This window comes from Balaenoptera borealis, assembly GCF_965194805.1.
Source record: "Balaenoptera borealis genome assembly, chromosome: X".
Classification (NCBI taxonomy): Eukaryota; Metazoa; Chordata; class Mammalia; order Artiodactyla; family Balaenopteridae; genus Balaenoptera; species Balaenoptera borealis.
This window is the reverse complement of record NC_138881.1, coordinates 2,224,016-2,229,291: the sequence shown is the minus strand read 5'-3', so window position 1 is coordinate 2,229,291 and position 5,276 is coordinate 2,224,016. Positions and strand designations below refer to the sequence as shown.

Sequence of the window (5,276 nt, the reverse complement as noted above, 5' to 3'; positions counted from 1 at the left end):
CAGAATAACCCAGTTTTTCATACAGGGTCTCTTCCTTCAGTCTTTTGTAGTTTTGATTGTTAGGAAAAACTTGCTTTTATTTTAGTATTGATGTCCCTAGTTCAACTGCTGGGGAGAAAAGATGCTGTCCAGTTGGGAAGATTGGACCCATGGCATTCTGAATCCTTTTGTTACCGACCAAGGTTCTTGGCCTCCTTACTCAATAGAAATTGATCAGGGGCCAGACAAGAAATTCAGGCAAGGCTTTACTGGGGTCCCTGCTGCAGCGGGGGGGGAGCGAGAACAGGTAACTGGTGCCCTTGCTTGCTCGCTCCCCAAGGGGGGGGAGCTGGTTCCTTCTATGGGGTGAGGGTAGGGGTGTGTCCAGGGGTCGGGCTGGAGGGGAGGCGGCTTAGGTGGGCTGCCCACCCCTTAGGTGGTGTCGTGTGCAGGGGGCATGCGCAGTGCCCTGCTTTTGCTCGGGGGCTCTTCAGAGGTCACAGTTGGGTTTTTGGTCTCTTTGTATCTTTTGTCCAGAATTTGCCCCAACTGCGCATGCACGCAGTTATTTTTAGTCCCGTAGAGTTTCTTTGTATTTCGTTGCTCAAGGAGAGGTGTGTCCAGGGGCAAGCCCTGCCGCAAAGGGTCCCAGGTCCCAGCAAAGGGTCCCAGGACCCAGCGCGTCTCACTTTCATAGGAAAGATACCCTGACATGTTTATTAAAGGAAGGGGTCAAGTTCAACATCTTTTCTCTCAGGGGAAGTGGCAGGATAGTTCAGTGGACAAGTTCAGGTCAGCCACTGCCGTGGATCAAACAACTTACTAGAAATGGAATTTGGGGCAACTTACAAACTCTATTTTTATCTGTTCTACAACAGACATTTTTATCCCCAGGTTCTTTTTTCATTTCTTTTATTGTACTAAAATACACATAACACAAAACTTACCATTGTAACCATTGTGAACTCTACCATTCAGAGGGTTTAGCACACTCACAATGTTGTATAAGCACCACCTCTATCCAGTTCCAAAGCGTTTTTTTTTCAAAGCATTTTTATCATCCCAAAAGGAGACCCCTTACCCAGTAAGAGTCCCTCCTCCCCCTCCCCCTCTCCACTCCCTGGTGACCACTCAACTTGCCCAGCCCCAAATCTCTATGGATTTATCGATTCTGGACAATTTACATAAATGAAATCATACACTATGTGTCCTTCTGTGTCTGGCTTCTTTCACTGAGCATGTTTTTGAGGTTCATCCACCTTGAAGCCTGTGTCAGTGCTTCACTCCTTTTGACGACTGTAATATTCTACTGTGTGGATAGACCCCTAAATTAACTCCAAATGGATCAAAGATCTAAAAAAAGGGGGCTTAAAAAATACAAAGCTCTTACAAGAAAATATAGGGTTAAACCTTCACGACTTCGCATTTGGCAATGATTTCTTAGCTATGACACCAAAAGTACAAGCAATCAAAGAAAGGAAAACTAGATAAATTTTACTGCATCAGAATTAAAAACCGGTGTGTGTCAAAGCGCACGGCCAAGAGAGTGAAAAGACAACCCACAGCATAGGAGATTTTATTGGCAACACCCTCATGATGGTATTTCTGAATTCGAGATGCATTTTACTGTGCAACCAGGTGGCATTCATAACCTACTTATGCAGAAACTTTCTGCCCGCACCTTCTGGAAAGATCAGGAAAGTGCTGGTGACCTAGCATCGGATGTGCATGAGTGACTCACAGTATGTTCACTGTTATCATGATTGCAGTTTTTCCAAGTTGTCTTTTTTTGTCCCAGAAAGCTGCATCCAAAGTCAACCAACCAGGCGTAAGTAATATCAATCCCTGTTCTTCCCAGTTTTCACCAGCTTTGGGGTGCGATATAGTCACAATGACAAGACGAGCTAGAATCAGGTCTTCTCCTGCCCCCAAATATCCCCTTATTCCCTGGAGGAGTCTTTTGGGGGGGTAACTGATTTGCTTGCAGATACATCTATAAATGGAACATTACTCAGCCATAAAAAGGAACGAAACTGCGCCATTTGCAGAGACGTGGATGGACCTAGAGACTGTCATACAGAGTGAAGGAAGTCAGAAAGAGAAAAACAAATATCGTATATTAACACATATATGTGGTATCTAGGAAAATGATACAGATGAACTTATTTGCAAAGCAGAAATAGAGACACAGATGTACAGAACAAACTTATGGCTACCAAGGAGGGAAGAGGAGGTGGGATGCACTGGGAGATTGGGAATGACGTATAGACACACTATTATGTATAAAATAGATAACTAATGAGAACCTACTGTATAGCACAGGGAACTCTCCTCAGTGCTCTGGGGTGACCTAAATGGGAAGGAAATCCAAAAAAGAGGGGATAGATGGATACGTAGAGCTGATTCACTTTGCTGTACAGCAGGAAACTAACACAAACTTGTAACACAACTCTACTTCAATAAATTTTTTTTTAAAAAAAGAACCACAAGACCCCTTCGTCTGTCAGGTTTCTCTGTGACCACCACGCCTACATCTGCCATTCGATCGGGGCATTGCTGTCTTTGTAGGGACCCACCTCTTATGACAGGGATGCCATGAGTGGTGGAGGTGACCACATGACGTCTCTTGTTCTCCACGTGCTCTGGATTGAACTGTGTCCCGCCAAAAGTCATGTAGAAGTCCTCCCCTCCAGCACCGGTGAATGCAACCTTATTTCAACCTTATGGGATCTTGAGATCCTGGAATAGGGTGGGCCCTAAATCCCACAACTGGTGTCCTTACAAGAAGACGAGACACAGACCACACACAAGGGAAGACATTTATCTGAAGGTGGAAGCAAAATGGGGGTGAAGCATCTACAAGCCAAAAAAAGGCAAGAATTGCCAGGAGCCACCAGAAGCTGGAATATGCAAGGAAGGATTCTCCTCTGAGCCTCCAGAAGATTCCAACCCTACTGACCCCTTGATTTCAGACGTATGGCCTCCAGAATCGAAAGACAATAATTTTGTTGTTGCTGTTTTCGGTCACCGACTTTGTGGTATTTTCTTACAGCAGCTCTAGGAAACCAACACACTAGCTCATAAATGAATGTCTTTGTTTGACCAAAATGGTACAGTTATGGCTTGAATTGCGTCCCCTTCCAAAAGACGCTGAAGTCCTAACTAACACAACATTGTAAAGCAACTATACTCCAATAAAAATTAATAAAAATAAATACATAGCCAAGAAATTAAAAATAAATCTATGGCCCAAATATCCTGTCTTTGAGAATCTTGAAAATGACCCTCCATGGTCTTCTAACAAAGTTTTACTTTTGGAAAATCTGAAACAATTTTGACTTTCTTTCCTTCATGACTGCCCAAGTACCCAAAGGATTTTCTTTCCATTTTTTCTTTAAAGTCCAGTAGATCTACAAGAATATATCTTCCAGTTAGTCACTTTGTGTGGATTTTCCCAGGTACATGGTGTTTCTTTTCAATATGTAGTTTCATGTTTTGCTTTTATTTCAATGAAATTTTCTTGAAAGATTAAAAAAAAAAAAAAAAAAAGACATTGAAGTCCTAATCCCCAGTACCTGTGAATGTGACTTTATTTGCAAATAGGGTCTTTGCAGACGATCAAGTTAAGATGAGGTCATTAGAATGGACCCTAATCCAACATAATGGGGGTCCTCATGAAAAGGGGAAATTTGGAAGCAGATGCATGCACACAGGAAGAGCACCATGTGAAGATGAAGGCAGGGATGGGTCTGATGTGTCTTCAAGCCGAGGAACACCAAAGATTACCAGCAGCCCCCCCGAGGCTGGGGGAGATGCATGGAGCAGATTGCTCCTCAGAGCCTTTAGAAGGAAGCAACTCTGCTGAAACCTTGATTTGTGATATCTACCTCCAGAACAGCGAGAGGATGCCTTCTCTTGTTTTAAGCCCCCGTCTTGTGGCACTTAGCTACAGCAGCCCCGGGAACCAAAAGCACTTTTATCCAGGCGATGCTTTTGCACACCCTGCAGGCATCCACTGGGTACCACGTCAGCCTCCGCAGCAGAATCAGGATGCAGGAGATCAGCTGCTCCATCCTCTCGTACCGGCACCTCCACCGCTTCTCCCTCTGTCACCCGCCGTGTGATGTAGAGCTGAGCAGGACCAGGGCACGGTCGGGCGCACACCAAGCTCTCGTTCACAGTCAAAGTCTGATGGAGGGACACCAAAGCCACGGCGGCCGAGTTACAAGGCCTCGTAGAGCTTTGTGAAGACCATGTGTGGTTTGTTTTGACTTCTGGGCAGTGGTCCCCAGTTATAGCACTGGAGAGTTCAACCTTGACTCAAAATCAGTCTTCCCGCCGATCCCAAAGTTCTATTGCCTGGTCCAGCTCGTCCTTCTGGCTCTGTCCCTTGCCAGATGTATTTCTCCAGGGAGTACTATGCCCCCAGACAACATTCAGCAATGCCTATGGTTGTCACAGAGTGGGATCGGGTGAGTCCTACCAGTAATATCTGGTGGGTGGAGATTAGGAATGCTACTCAATCCCTCACAATGCTCAGGACACCCCCTCTATACACAGGAAAGAATTACCTGGCCCCAAACATCGGTAGGGCTGTCCTAGAGAATTCCGTCTCATCATTGAGCAGAGAAGAGTGGGTCGAATTTCACGCGACCTGGGAGTTTTGACTTGGATCCCAGAAATGTGTCTCCTTTTGGTTGAAGTTGCACAAAAATAACTGCAAACATTTTGACAATCTTCCCTCCTGAGCAGACCTGACCCAGAGCGGTAGGTATTCCTAAGTAAAAGGCAAGTACGCTTTATTCTTTTGATCTGATCAATTCATAAAGAAGTTTTGCGGCTGTGTAGCTCCAAGACAGATATTTGGCAAGCATGAATCTCACATCACAATGCGTCAAAGTTCAGGCCACAGAGAGTGGAAATGCAAAATGGCTTTACGGATGGGTGTCTTTACACAATTCAGCACCTAGAAGTGGGCAGAAAGTTCCTGTTATTGAAAAAGCCTTTGAGAAGAATCATTCTTACATAAGATGTCAACTGAAACATATGTTCTGAGAACATATAGAAAAATGTTTACATTAGCGACTAGAAAAGAAAAAAAATTGGCATGCAGCCAAAAAGGAGTTTACACACAGAGTCATGTTATCAGGTAATTTACACATCATTTGCATCTAGAGGTAGTTACAGCTTAGTCAGAGCTATTTTCTGTCTTCTTTTTATTTTGGAGGCGGATGCCAGAGGGGGCAGAAACACGACATTTCAGGACTGTTCCACAGGGATTTTCAAGGCAACTGCTT

General features: G+C 44.5%; 1 long non-coding RNA gene across 1 annotated transcript in view; it reads right to left on the bottom strand.

Annotated features, from left to right (window-relative positions):
• Positions 1 to 1,026: 1,026 nt before the first annotated feature.
• The window catches only part of LOC309619968, a 38,257-nt gene continuing 34,007 nt past the window's right edge, over positions 1,027 to 5,276 (bottom strand). Inside the window, exon 4 of the long non-coding RNA XR_014239305.1 lies at positions 1,027 to 2,285. This is a non-coding gene — a long non-coding RNA (uncharacterized lncRNA). The remainder of the gene's footprint in view (positions 2,286 to 5,276) is intronic.